At 36.6% G+C, this 15626-nt stretch overlaps 1 long non-coding RNA gene across 1 annotated transcript in view; it reads right to left on the bottom strand.

Moving 5' to 3' along the window:
- LOC105515279 overlaps positions 1 to 14322 on the bottom strand; it is a 25879-nt gene extending 11557 nt beyond the window's left edge. Inside the window, exon 1 of the long non-coding RNA XR_001002292.1 lies at positions 14285 to 14322. This is a non-coding gene — a long non-coding RNA (uncharacterized LOC105515279). The remainder of the gene's footprint in view (positions 1 to 14284) is intronic.
- Positions 14323 to 15626: the final 1304 nt, after the last annotated feature.

The following is a 15626-nucleotide window of genomic DNA, read 5'->3' as shown; positions in this document are numbered from 1 at the left end:
CCAGGCATGATAATAGGCTGCTAACATAGTTTATTTGTTTACTTTTCGCAAGAGTCCTGTTTAATCTCCTTTTGCATATTTTTCATATGAGAAAGCTAAGTTATATTCTAAGATTAAGGAACTTGCCCAAGTTTACACAGGGATGTGGTTCAGGACGTGCTATCCAAAATGCAGCACCTTGACACAATAAGTATTTTAAGCTGAAGGAATTGATCAAACCACAGACACAGGAAGATGTCTCTGAAGCAAGATATAGAAACAGTTAATAGAAGGAATTCACCTTGACCTTGTCTCCTGAAGCAGACCATAAAACCCAGCTGAGCTTCCCCTGAAAATAGGTCAGAAGACTCTCATTTCAGGGGATTTTTGAAATATACTCAGAAGAAAGGAATGTCACAGTGGAACACCAAGAAAAATCTGAAGGGGAGAAAATATAATATTTTTTCTGAGTCCTCACAAGGTCTTTGCTAGGATACCTGTGTAAAAAAAAAAAAAAAAAAAAGACAAATGTACAGGAACAAAAAGTATACAAATTTTACTAACGTATATATAGATATAGGAGTCATGCACAGAGTATGAGACTTAAAGGAAGTGCCAGATAGCTGAAGTTTTTGTACCATCCTGAGGTTACAGAAGGAATAGGGGCAAGGTAGGATATGGGAGGCAGAGAAGAGGAAAGGTATGGTGAGCAAAAGCAGCCTTGTTATTGCAGATGAAATCTCACAGGTAGCAACTCTCAGAAAGAATACATGGTGGCCAGCAGTAACATTTTTCTGTCAAACCTTCTTTAAAGGTATAAGACTTTAAGTCTCTTTTTCTGCGAGTTAATCTTTCCTAGATCCGGATAAGAGGACCCTCAGAAAATGTCTGTTTGTGTTGCTGTATTTTTTTTTTACTAATACAGATTTTCTCTATAATGCAAATCTCCCCTACAAAAGGGCAGTTTTTTTCAGAGGTATTCTGTGGGTTGCAACCCTTCCGAATAGCCATATAGAAATATGCCAAAGAAGTATATTTTGTGGTGAAACATTCTGGTTTCTGTCAGAACAAACAGGTCTTGCTAAATTTCCCCCCAGTTTATAGCTGTTAGATCACATTTTCCTTTTTCCCAATCATGTTCCTCCACAATTGTCTACTTCTTCGTCAGGCTTAGCACAAAACACACACAGTTTTCCCTGTTTCTTTGGGTCTTCACCTCTGAAGTTTCCATATTACATAAAATGTATATTAAATACATTTGTATGGTTTTCTCTTGTAATCTGTCTTTTGTTATAGGGGTCACAGTCATGAACCTAGTGATGGGCAAGGAAAAGAGCTTTTTCTCCCCTGCAGTTTCACAGATAGCACATGCAGAAAAGCCGGTGAGACACACATATTCAGCTGGAGAAAAGACTTGGCACATCACTTTTTTTGAGTCAGGCTCTCACTCTGTCACCCAGATTGGAGTGCAGTGGCACAATCTCGTCTCTGGTAGAGACGGGGTTGCCTAGGCTGTTGCCTAGGCTGATCTCGAACTGCTGAGTCCATTGGATCCACCCACCTTGGCCTCCCAAAGTTCTGAGATTACAGGCGTGAGCTACTGTGCCCAGCCCATACCACATTCTTAACATACGCTACTACATTCTTTACTCGCCAACTTACAGTTCACTACTATTTTCTCTCTCCCTTTCTCATTTGTTAATTTATTAATTTTCCATTACTTGAAAGGCAAAACTTTTATATAACGTAATAGCAATCTGTATCCCTTTGAAAACATTGACTTTTTTTTCATGCCATGTAAACCTCAGTAAAATGAGTACCTTAGAGAATTATGTAGATCCCCTCATCAATTCCAAGGGATTCAATATCCTTTCCCTGTTGCAGATTAGAACTTTATCAGGCTACTTAGTGTTTGGACGAACGGAGGCAAGATGGTGCACTTCCGGGTTCTTCATTCCCCTCCCAACTTTTCCCCCCTCCCAACTTTTCCCGCGCGCGCGAAAATGCAGCCGGTGACCCGGGAAGGTGCAGACCAACTGGGCATGCACCAGGTGACGTCAATCCAAAGAGACCAAGATTTACCTGGTCGCACCTGTGGAACGCCCCCGACACGCCCCTGCCCCGCCTATTGCCCTCCCACTCCCTAGAAAAGCCGCTCTCGGCCTAGGTCCCACGGGGACTTCCCAGCTTCCCCACTGCGGTCGGGACTGTCGGAATTCCGTCCGAGAGCGTCACGGGCGACTCTGTGGGCCTCATTTGCCGGAGGCCGACAGACTTCTTCCCCACACCTTAGGTTACCAAAATAAACTTGCAGTTTTGCTCCTGACCTTTGCCTACTTGCTGGTTCTTTTGTGCTCGCTCTGGCAGTCTTAGAAAAAACAAGTCACTTAGGTGTGAAGTAAAACTACCTGTTCCTGTTTTCCATGAAGCAGAGCAAACAATAGGCAACAAACAGACAAACAAAAACCCAAGTTTGTTGAAGCAACAATAGCAACGGAATAAATAATGATATGAAATTGCAATACAGAATTCTTTCAAAGTTTTTCCTTCTACTATTCACAAAAATGTTCACCAAAACATCAGGGTCACTGACCCAGGACAAACTGTGCATAATGCAATATGTTAAATAACAAGCATTGTCCCTTATAATGAAATGAAACAAGTGTCAAAGGCACAATATTCATAAAACACTTGGAATCCATAACCCACTAAAATTCAGGCTACCAGTCAAATATTACAACATCTTCAAACATCAGGTAACTTAAGGTGTATGATTTGAAACTCATAACACATAATTTCCAAAGAGCTCTGTATAGGTAAACAGTGGTGATGCAGTGAGCTATTTGTGTCGAGTATGTCTTTGCTGTTTAATTGCTCCAACTCCCTAGAGGTTAGGAGTCTATCACCTGCAGTTCTTCAGCTGCTAAGATCAGAGAATATAACACAGATGGAGTGAGCTATGGTCTCACGGCTGCTGCTTCACAGAGATAAGGCTGCAGGTTGGAGAAGTGCTTAGCTCTGACTTCCTCTGAAAGAGCCTTAACAGCTATCAGTAATTCCCAGTTACTTCTCTACTGTTATGTTAAACAACACTGCCTTGCATACACAGGTGCAATTTGATGAAAGAGAGTTGTTTAAATCACTTGAAATGCCTGTAGCTTTATTATTGCAGGTCTTTGTGTTGTCTCTCGTTTTTTCTTTTTATAAAAAAACTTCTTTTTCCTGCCCACTCCCTCCTCCAGGTCTACTGCCAAACTGCAATGATTTAAGAACCTGGTTAAAATATTGGATCACATTTCTTCACCAGTTGCCTTGAGCGTGTTTGGTGAGCTATTCTTTAGCCACCCTTGTCATTCTGCTGTCATTCACAGCATTATATTTCTAGGTATGAGAACATTGCAAAAATCAGCTACGCTCATTCAGGAACATGTATTATGTCTGGATATGATCTCACAATTAAAATAAGCCAATTTTCAGCTGCCAGGGTATGGTAGCTGCAATCCCTTGTGTCACTGAAATTTATACAGTTCTTAATTTTATCAAAAGACAAAGATCATTTTACTTCCAACTCCCAAATATGCAAATACAAACTCTCCCCACCCTCTTCCTGTCACTGGAGAGTAGTAGAAAGACTCAGACTGTGCTACTAAATCGGGCTTCATATAATTTACCATTTTGATCATTTATCATAATTGACATCAGCTTTTGCTTCCTGTGAAGCAACACATGGAATGCACTTAGTACAGGGCCTCCTAGCCTATTTTCAGATATCAACTACTGCTGATTGCCAATGTATTTGCGGCACTTTCCCTTCTGATATGTCCTTGAGCATCAAGTTCAGTGGCTGTTTTCCCCCACTAAGCCTAGATACTCTGGGATTCTTTGAAAATAAGCTGATATGACTTTCACCAGTGTCTCCACACTTTAAAAATGTATCACGAACACTGGTACAAGTGTTCTTTATTATATAGAAACAATGATCAGGGATTCATTGTCACAAGATTTTTAAGCAGTGAACTGATGAAATACTCATTGCTTGGGTTAATTGTACATATTTAAAACACATTTTTTTTTTTGAAATGGAGTCTCATTCTGTCACCAGGCTGGAGTGCAGTGGTGCAACCGCAGCTCACTACAACCACTGCCTCCCAGGTTCAAGCGATTCTCCTGCCTCAGCCTCCCGAGTAGCTGGGACTACAGGTGTGTGTCACCATGCACAACTAATTTTTTTTTTTTTGTACTTTCAGTAGAGACGGGGTTTCACCATGTTGGCCAGAATAGTCTCGATCTCTTGACTTCATGATCTGCCTGCCTCCGCCTCCCAAAGCGCTGGCATTATAGATGTGAGTCAATGCGCCTGGCCAATGCATGTTTTTAAATAAGTATTTCTCATACTTTTCCTTAATCTCCTTTATAGTACTAGCACCTTATTCTTTACTGTTAATACAACATTCTGATTCCCCCTCTAAGCCCAAGGTAAACTGCTTCTTACTAAAAACCAATCATTTTTGAAATAGTTAAACATGACCAAGCAAAGACTGAGCTGCATGGTCACACTCTGTTATGTAAATGAGGTAATTTAAAACAAACTTAGTGTTTTGTTCTTTTATATTTAAGCTTATGTTTTACCTAGATGTTTAAGCAACTCTGCCAAATGTACAGTTCACAGTGTATCATAAATACTATTACAAATTTATTAAAATTATTTTCTGACATTTATGTAGTATATATGGATATATATTTTACATTTTAGTTTAATTAAAAGGTTAAATAATTTGTAAATCTTAGAAGTAAGTTATTTTCCAGATGAATGAATTTCTAATTTTATATAAAATTCAATTGGAAAATAGCACTACAGTGTTCTGTTAGCAGACCACATCTTCTGTTTGATACCTAATAGATAGTCTATAATCTCAAGTCTCTATGGTTGTCTACAATTCATCTGAGCTCATCAGGCTTACTGGAGAGTCAGGTTTCCCTCTGTGATGCAATATTTCATAGACTAAGCATCTTTCCCCTTTCCCCTAGATGTTCATGGTTTCACACCTTGGAATGGTAGAGGTCACCAGGCTCCTCTAGCCCACAGTGTGTTTCCACATTGACATCCTCCCAGTGGATAACCCCAGTAATAAACACCAGCAGCACCAGTTATGGCAGCAGTTTCTTTTAGTCTCCTAGATGACCCAGAATTTCTTCTTTCCTTCAGTAACTGGTACTTCTGGCAACAATACCTCTGAGAAAACCTGTTTATCTCTTATGATCTTTTGGTAGCTGGGCAACTCATTATTACTTTCCTGACTCCATGTTAAGAATTCATGTTAGGCATGATTTTACAAGCATTCAGTGTCCTGTAGTACATTGTCATTAAATGAGTATCTGTAAGGGGAAACATGTGAGATATTTTCTGTAAAGTTGGAAGACACAGTTCACAAGACCATCCTCACTTTGAATACCAATTGTATGTTTAGGGTTTCCCAAGATCACTCTCATATTTAACAAGTCACTAGAAAGACCCACAGAATTCACTGAAAGCTGTGATATATTCATGGTTATGGTTTATTATAGAGAAAGAATGCAGAATAAAATCTGCCAAGGGAAGAGGTGCACAGGGCAGGTTCAATGGAGTGGGGGTGTGGGTGTTTCAAATGTGAGGCTTCTATTATTTTCAGGATGCATTACCCTCCTGACATCAATGTGTGACAATATGCATAGAATATTGGCAACTGAGGAAGCTCTTCAGGGCTTTAGTTTCCAAAGATTTTACTAGAACTCCATGTTTGACTGCCCACATGGCTGGCCTCTAGTGTATGGACTGTTAGAGGTTGAATGGTATCATGTCGCCCAAAGCCGTCATCATAATTCACATGAAAAGGAGCACGATTTCAAATTATTACATGTAATATGTATGGATCAGTGGAACTTGTGGTTTCCACTGCTCTGTGTGTGTGAGGGTGATGATAGAAACCATGAATTATTTTGCCTGATGGCTGTATTTTAATGCATATCTTTTGAAGTTAGCAGGCCAGTAGATATTTTGTTTTTTCTCAGATCAGCGGAGGTCTCTCTAGCACCTCCGATTTGAGTTTCAGAATCCTATAAAGATAATATTCTAGGGAAGTCCATCGACTCAGGTTTTATTGGTTTATAGAAACATAATTGTATTGTCTTTATTTGGATTTGAATATAAGTAAAATATTTTCCGTGGTAACTCTTTCTTTCTAGGAATATGTGGTATCTTTCTAATTATTCAGGTCTTGTTTTACATTTTTAAGTAGAGATTTATTATTCTCTTCATAACAGTCTTGCAGATTAATGTTGTTTAACCCTTCTTTTATTTGTATTGTGGGAAAGATAATTGTATTAGTCTGTTTTCATGCTGCTAATAAAGGCAAACCTGAAACTGGGTAATTTATAACAGAAAGAGATTTAATTGACTCACAGTTCCACGTGGCTAAGGAAGCCTCACAATCATGGCAGAAAGCAAAGGGGAAGCAAGATATACCTTACATGGCAGCAAGCAAGAGAACGTGTGCAGGGAAACTGCCCTTCTATAAAATCATCACATCTCATGGGACTTATTTACTATCATGAGAACAGCACAGGAAAAACCTGCCCTCATGAATCAATTAACTCCCACTGGGTCCCTTCCACAATTATGGGAGTTACAGTTCAAGATGAGATTTGGCTGGGGACACAACCAAACCGTATCAAGACTTTTACATTATTTTGAAAAAATCTGGTTATTTCTGATATTATAGAGCTATTGTATAGAGCAAGGATATGGCCTAAGGTATGGTATATCTTGTCTTGTATCTTACTGTGTTGTCTGATAAATTTGAATATCATGTTAGTCAATGTACCTATATTTCTATTTATTATTAATAATAAAAGCTATCTTTGTTAACATTCCATTACTAAGATGACTAAATTCTTCAATTTTCTACTATATTTCTTAAAATAATAGGCTGGGCGCGGTGGCTCAAGCCTGTAATCCCAGCACTTTGGGAGGCCGAGACGGGCGGATCGAGACCATCCTGGCTAACACGGTGAAACCCCATCTCTACTAAAAATACAAAAAACTAGCCTGGCGAGGTGGCGGCCGCCTGTAGTCCCAGCTACTCGGAGGCTGAGGCAGGAGAATGGCGTAAACCCGGGAGGCGGAGCTTGCAGTGAGCTGAGATCCGGCCACTGCACTGCAGCCTGGGCGACAGAGCGAGACTCCGTCTCAAAAAAAAAAAATTAAATAAATAAATAAATAAATAAATAATAGTTGTTCAATTGGGCATCGTTTCTTTGTTCTCTAATAAGGGGTTTTCTATTGATTCATGACATTCTTCAATAGGGTAAATATTTTGTGTCCTATTCTTAGTTTGTCACATAATTGTTTTTTAAAAAGTAAAGATGCACACTGATTTCAAGTTATTTTTTCATATCTTAAAATATCTTTGTAGAGTTTTCTTTTTAATCTAATAATACATATTTTTATTTCCTACTTTCTTATAACATTTAAGAGTTTTAATTTTTATGGAAAAAATTTAGCTGCATTGTGTAGTATTTTTATACATTGTATACTCAATTTTGTTCAATTCTAGTTTATAACATACTTTGATTTCTTGTTTATTTGAATAAATATTTGGAATTGTAAAACATTAGATCTTTATTCCATTTCTTCCTTCTCTCCTTTCTTTTTTTCTTTTCCTTTTAATTTTCTAATACCACTTTCCAAAACTGAACAATTTCTGCTAAATATTTTTATGTTTGGCTTTATTATGTTGTTGGATTTTTAACAGTGCATCCAAAACATTGTTATACTGGCAAACACTATGGTTTTCTTAGCTAATAGGTGTTCTCCAATCTTGCATACCAACAAAACTCTTTGTTTTGACTGCAAAGTTCCCAGTCTAAGAGAATTCATTATCATTGGTTTGGTCATTGAAGCCAATCTTATTCTCCTTGATAAATCCTTGCTTTCATGACTGTCCTTGCTGCTAGAGCTGAGCATGTGACCTAGTTCTGTCCAATGAGTTGTAACTGGAGATATCCTGAGGAAGCAACTGGAAAAAGAATATCCTCTTAGATAATAAGGGGCAACGGATGGAGACAGCTCCTGCTTCTTCTCCCTCCTGCCCTTGAATAAAATCTAACTTTGCAGTGGCTGAAGCTGTGACAATCCTTTGGTATCCTAGGGAAAAACAAGAAAATTATAATAGAAACAGCTTAAAGTCTATATAGGTACCAACTTTTCTTGATGCTAGTTGCTGCCAGGTCTTTAAGTTGTGACCAAAGATATGCAACTTTTGATATTTTTCCTCTTTCTGGTTTATCCGGTTGCATACAGCTCTACCTAAAGCAATTTTTTTTTTTTTTACCTTAAGGTGAATTGAAAATGGAATTCCAAATAAAAATGATGTAACAAGGTAAGAAGATGTTAGACCTCCAATTCTGTGGAGCATCTTTTCAGCCATGGTTCATGTATCTGAACTTTTACACAGTAAGTAATTAAATTTCCATATTTTTAGCCAATTTTTATTTTGAATTTTCTGTCCCTTAAATCTAAAACTAATCTTAACTAACACTGGTGCTGACTCAGAATCCTGATTTTTTTGAGATGAGTAAGGAAAAGTGTGACTGCTTAACTTTAGGTTCTTGTTAAGTGAAATATTCTCTTACCTCATGGTTGGTTTTTCTGTTGCTTGTAGGAAAAGTGTTCACTATAAAAAATAAAGACTTCACAGATATAGTCATAGATTTGATAACTATCCTTATTTGTTATATTAAGTTCTCTACGTGAGAAGAAAAGGAACTGCCAGTAACCTACAGAATTGATATTTCTGGAGTACATTTTGAAGCATTGTATTTGAAAACGAACCTATTTACCTCTGTTGCTGATTTTCATAGAGCTTTTAAAGAAAATAATCTCCCTTATAAGATAATATTTCCATTTCCATATTTCATAGCTATGTTAAAATATAGCTTTTATAGCATGATAGCATAATTCCTATTTAATTTGATGCCTGACTTAATATATGTGTATTTATCTATGTGTTTAAATTCTAATATTCAAAATTTTTCCAAAAACACAATCTGCCCTTTGTGATATGATAAAGCCCAGATAAAAAGCTCTTAATTTTTGTCATTCAAACATCTGCCTTTTAATGGCTTAAATAAAAGCTATCATCCAAATATAAAGCATTCTTTGGAGATACTACATATTATGAAGATCGTGGCTAGTGGACTGAGTTTAGTAAATTAATAGGTACAAAGTTAATTCTAAGTTAATTTCGTAAAGAAAGTCCAGGGGACAATAAGTAGCTTGAAGAAGACAATTGTTCAGAAAAGTAGAAAGTTGTTGCTTTTTCCAGCTGGTTGATATTTCAGGGTCATTTTATATTTTAAAATTACCAGTCTTTCTACCACTTGAATGTCTTGGAGTTGTGTATATGAACACAGTCAACTCTTCTATTGCCTTGAGCATTGCTGGAGGATATTCAAGCTATTTGCTGATCTCTAGCTATGTTTTAACCAAACTTTATTTTATAAAGAGTCCCTAGGTGCAACTATGAGGCATTTTTATGCCTCCTTTGATTGATTCTTCCAGCCATAGCCCTCGGTGATTTGGTAATACTTTAAATCCTTGCCTAAGTTGTTTCACTATTAGATAACCAGTGTGTAGAGCTGCCGGAATATTTGTATTCCTTTCTCTGTGGCCAAGAACTGACTTAATGTTCCCTGAAAGAATTTTATTGTTTGATGGCCCTCCTCATTCTGTTTTCTACGGTCTGTGGTTTTACAGAAAACTTATTATCTTTGAAGTTAGACCTCATCTTCTTATCCTTCTAATCCTATCACTTCCAGGTTTTTTTTTTGTTTGTTTTTGTCTTAGAGATGGAATTAAAAGGCAGTCATACCTGATTTTGAAACTAAGCCTCATTAGTGTCTAACTAAGGCTAAAAACTGACATGTTAACCACAAGTTCCATAAACTGTACATTGTAGAAAATAAATAAAGTTGTGATGTAATAGTGCCAGTCACGTGGTAATTGCTTAATAAACTTCAGTTTCTCTCTTTCCCTTTTACTCATATTGCAGTTATAATTTATCTTTTTGTATTGAAGAATTAATGGGCTTTTTAATAATAAATATAATTTTCAGTCAACATTTATCATATACGTATACTCAGATTTAATCAATAATTTGCTTTTATTCTTTTTGTTCTTGAGCTAACTGGTTGCTAATTTGTAACTCAGAACTTTTCTGATTAATTGGACAACTATGCATTTTTTAAACCAGAAATAAATGGTTGAAATAGAGCAATACCAATTTGTTACTACATTTGGATGAAGATGCACATTTTTAAATTTATTGAATAAAAGTAATTTTTATGGTTAAACCATTCATTAGTACTTTAGAATATATTAATCTGGAGTTTTCAAACATATATTCAAGGTGATTGTATGTTAAATTGCAAATAATATTTTATATTCAGGTTTTATAAAAATTATTGTTTTGCCTCTCTTAAGCTTTAAGCATTGATTTACATAGAGTCTAAATGATCAATTTTTTAACTGATCAGTAAGTGATGAATCTTTGTATTCAACATGACTTTTATGTTCCCGAAACTATCTTAATCTCACCTGGAATTTTGCACTTACACTTCAGGATTCTTAATAGCATAGCAATATTGTTCTAGTTTTACATGCAGGAAAATTTTGCTTTTAACTTGTGGTGTAAAATCAGAATATTTTCTTAGCAGTTAACTGTGTTTGTTTGTTATTTTAGCTACTGTAAATTGGATTTATCCTGGGATTTAGTAAGCTCAGGACAAAGAAACTGTGTGTGTGTGTTTGTGTGTGTGTGTGTGTGTGTGTGTGTGTGTGTGTGTATTTATTTATTTATTTTTTGAGATGGAGTCTCACTCTGTCACCCAGGATGGCTGCGATCTTGGCTCACTGTAACCTCTGCCTACTGGGTTCAAGCGATTCTTCTGCCTCAGCCTCCCGAGTAGCAAGATTATAGGTGCCCACCACCATGCCCAGCTAATTTTCTATATTTTTATTAGAGACAGGGTTTCACCATGTTGGCCACGCTGGTCTCGAACTCCTGACCTCAGGTGATCCACCTGCTTTGGCCTCCCAAGGTGCTGAGATTATAGGTGTGAGCCACTGTGCCTGGCTGAACCCGTTTATTTTTCTGAGAAATTCCAATATGGTGGGCATCTCAATATTTTTAGGAAAAATAAAAGCCTTTATTCCTAAATAAGCTTTTAGAAATAAAAAAAACGCAATTAAAAAAAAATTCAAAACTTTTTTCCTTAATCATTTTACAAAGATACTAATGGGAGAATTAGTCCATTAAAACTAATAAATGATATTTTCTTTTTCCACTTAGAACGTAGAGTTGCAAGAAGATGTCTCTTCAATCCTAACCACAAGAATCTTAAAGTCATAGTTTCTTAAGCTCATTACAGTAGGAGCAAGCAAAGAAACCTACTAAATTATAACCCACACAGTGATTTGCTTAGAACAGAAGTAATCCACAAATGCTTTAATCTGTGGCCAAACAGCTGGATAATGAAGAAGCCACCAAAGCTATGACCAAGAAGAAAACAGTTATACTTTCAATGAGTTGTTAAAACCTAATAACAGACTGGTATGACAGAATCCCTGGGAGTCATAGATGAAAAATATCTACAACTATCTGCCAACTCTTTCCCACAAGCCTTATTGAGCTCTCATGAGAAAGATCGTGGGCAGCACGGGAGGTTCAGGTGTGTAGGGGCTGCTGAAGTCTGAGGGGAAGAAGTAGGACTGAGAGAAACCTCTGGACACTTCAGGTACTCATCAAGTGGTAATGTGATGAACCTGCTAAAATGTGAGGGCAGAGCAGTAATACTGCAAGAAAGTCCTTAAGCCATGGTGCCTTATACTTAATAGGGAAAAGCACCTCTCTGTACCTAGAGAACAGGTGAGAATGACCTCTAAAGGTGCAAATGTACAGAGATTACTGAGGTCTGAGGACCATGAGAGAAAAAAAAAAAAAAAAAAGAGGGCATCCCTATATGCATTCTGGGACTGACAGTAAGCATGCGGCAGAAGCCATTTGTAGCTGGGTGTTGGGAAAGAAAGATGAGATAAAACTATCCCAAGTGCATGAGCATGAGGCGTGAGGACAGGAAAATAAATGGTCATACACTCAGATCCCAAGTTGATTAAAAGAAAAGTTCTAAAACTACCCTCAAATAATTTGAAACCTCTAGGGAACTAAATCTGCCCGAAGCAACAACAGGGTTTAGACCTAGGTCAACTATAGACTAGGTTGACTCAGAAGGAGCATGCCCTTTTATTGCCACTCAGAAGAAGCATGCAATATTTATTGCAGCATCCTTTTTTTTCACAAATTGTCCAGAATGTAAGCAAAATTTATTAGACAAATGAAGAGGAAAGAAAATGAGACCCATGATCAGGAGAGAAGCAGTCAAGAGATGTGAGAATTATCAAACAAGACTTAAAAATAACTGTAATAAAAATGTTGAATGGTCTTAAGGAAAGGCCAGCTATTTTAAAGTAACTATGTGAAATATGTTAAATGACCTTGGGCAAAAAGCAGATGACAACGAGCAGGAACAGATGGGAACTGCCAGCACAGACAGATATGATAAAGAATAAGGTCAAAGGAGAATGCTAGAAATTAAAAATATGGCAACAGAAATGAATAATCCTTCTGATCAGCTAGCTTATTGGAAGACTGTGCAGAGCAGAGGAAAGAATCAGTGCATCAGTAACCAACATGCAGGTAAGTAGAAACTGTTCAAATTGAAATACCAAAAGTAAAGGAGTGTATTATTCCATTCTCTCATTGCTATAAAGAACTACTTGAGACTGGGTAATTTATAAAGAAAAGAGGTTTAATTGACTTAAGGTTCCACAAACTGTACAGGAAGCATGGCTGGGGAGGCCCCAGGAAACGTACAATCATTGCAGAAGGCAAAGGAGAAGCTGGCACATCCTTCATGGATGGAGCAGAAGGAAGAGTGAACAGTGGGAGGTGATACACACTTTTAAACAACCAGATCTCATAAGAGTTCACTCACTATCACGAGAACAGCACGGGAGAAATCCACCCCCATAATCCAATCACCTCCCACCAGGCTCCTCATCCAATACTGGGGATCAAAATTCTACATGAGATTTGAGTGGGGACACAAATCCAAACCATATCAAAGAGTAAATAAAAGAGAATAGAGCTTACAAGATTTGAGGGATGCTATAAAATATAAATATTGAATATAAAACTAAAACATAATATGAAACATAGTATTTGAAGCTCAAGAAGCTGAAGTAAAATTGCACATAAAAAACAATTTAAAGATAGAATAGCAAATGTTTTTTCAAAATTGGTATTACATCAATTCACAGGTTAAGCACAATGTGCATGCTGAAACTGTACATGGACATATCATAGTGAAACTGCTGAAAAACAAAGAGAAAGAGGAAATAGCAAAAACTGGTGGAGAAAAAAAGGCATTACATTCTTTAAGGTGGAATAACATTAAGAGAGTTGCTGATTTCTTACCAGAAATGTTTGAAACCAAAAACTGTTAGAATGAAATCTTTATACTGTTGGAAAAAATTATGCATAAAAATTTCTATATTCAAAGACAATAACCTTGTAAAATAAAGGTATGTTTAGATAAACAAAAGTTCAGAGAATTTGTATTACAAGAAATGCATTACAAGAAAGACTAACATAAGTTCTTCAGGCTACAAAAAGTGAATATCTATAAATCTAATACACATAAACCTAGAACATCAGAAAGAGCAAATATGTAAGTAATTACAAAGAACATATTTACAAAAATTTCTAAATATCTACATCTATGTTCATGACTTTATATCAATATTTATATCTATCTCTTTAAATATCTTTAAGATACTATTGACTAAAGCAATATAACAAAGAACTGTGATATCCTGTAACATTTGTATAATTAAATATATGATGAGAGTACAAACATCAGGAAGGTAGTAATTCAAATTATATTTTTGTAATATTCTTATTGCTTACAAAGTAGTACATTATTTTAGAAGCTAGATTGTTATAAATTAAAGATACATAAGAGAAACCACAAAATAAATAACACATAGAAACATAACTAAAAATGAAAAGAAGAGATAAAATGGAATACTAAGATATCAATTCACTCTAGAGATGAAAAACAAATACCATTGTAGTAGACTTAAACTCAAACATAGTAATTATTACATTAAAAGTAAATGTCATTTGGTTCTTCTAGAAAGTTTACTCACACAGAGTAGAAGTTCAAGATATTTTCTCATGGCAACACCCGTGAATAACAAATGCAAGTGTTATTAGGAATAGCAGGAAAGCCTTCCTATTGCCAACGTATTAATACTGGTAAAACTAGAAAGAGGAGGAAAACAAATTGCATAAAAAGAGCTTTAGATTGTAAAGTATCTTTTTCATCACCTTTTAGTAAGGATGTATGCTAACAGCATGACTTATTGTTGATATTAACTTTGATTACCTGACCAAAGTAGTGTTGAACAGCTTTTTCAACTGTGAAGGCATTCTCCTCTCTTCCATACAGTAGTTTTTGAAAGCAAGTCACTATTTGCTACAACCCACACTCAAGAGAGAGTGTCTTAATCTATGTGGACTAATATAACAAAATATCATGAACTGAGTGGCTTAAAAATAACAGAAATTTATTCCTCACAGTTCTGGAGTCTTGGAACTCTTAAGTTCAAGGTATTGGCAGATTCAATGTCAATACTTACATATTTGTATCTGTATTATGCTGAACATAAGTTCACACAGCTGTCTCTAACTCTAATCCATTACCACGTGTTTCATTCTAGTTTTCCCTGCCCTTGCCTATCTGAAACTGCTCTTCCAATAGGAATAAACCTGCCTCACAGCATCCACCATATATTTACATATTCGTTCAACCCTACTCTATATATACAGTTTTTTTCAGAATTGTTAACCCAGGCCACTGTGAAAAACAACTAGAGTATAGTGTTTACGTACAGTTCCTTTTGTTTCTAGTCTTAACAGTTTCCAATCAAAGCACCATTTTCCAAAGTTACTTGTCGGCTAGTTTTCTGCCCACCCTTTTCAGTGAGGATTTTCCATAAATTTGTTATACAACTAGAATCTTTTTGTCACCATGTTCATTGCACACAATACATTCTTCTGGTTAATTCTTTTAATTTGCATAAATTAAGGTTTACTCTTTTTGTTGTACATCTTTTTTGGTTTTGAGACGGAGTCTCTCTCATCGCCCAGGCTGGAGTACAATGGCATAGTCTTGGCTCACTGCAGCCTCCACCTCCTGGGTTCAAGTGATTCTCCTGCCTCAGCCTTCAGACTAGCTGGGATTACAGGGACCCGCCATCATGCCTGGCTAATTTTTGTATTTTTAGTAGAGATGGGGTTTCACCATGTTGGCCACACTGGTCTCGAACTGCTGACCTCATGATCCACCTGCCTCAGCATCCCAAAGTGCTGGGATTACAGGTGTGAACCACTGCACCTGGCCCTTTTGTGGTACAACGTTATGGGTTTCAATAAACGCATAGCGTTTTATAACCACCACTACACTATAATACCAATTAGTTCCACTGA

This window comes from Colobus angolensis, unplaced genomic scaffold, assembly GCF_000951035.1.
Source record: "Colobus angolensis palliatus isolate OR3802 unplaced genomic scaffold, Cang.pa_1.0 Scaffold258, whole genome shotgun sequence".
Taxonomy (NCBI): Eukaryota; Metazoa; Chordata; class Mammalia; order Primates; family Cercopithecidae; genus Colobus; species Colobus angolensis.
Note: the sequence above shows the minus strand (reverse complement) of the source record. Positions and strands in the feature narration are given on the sequence as shown.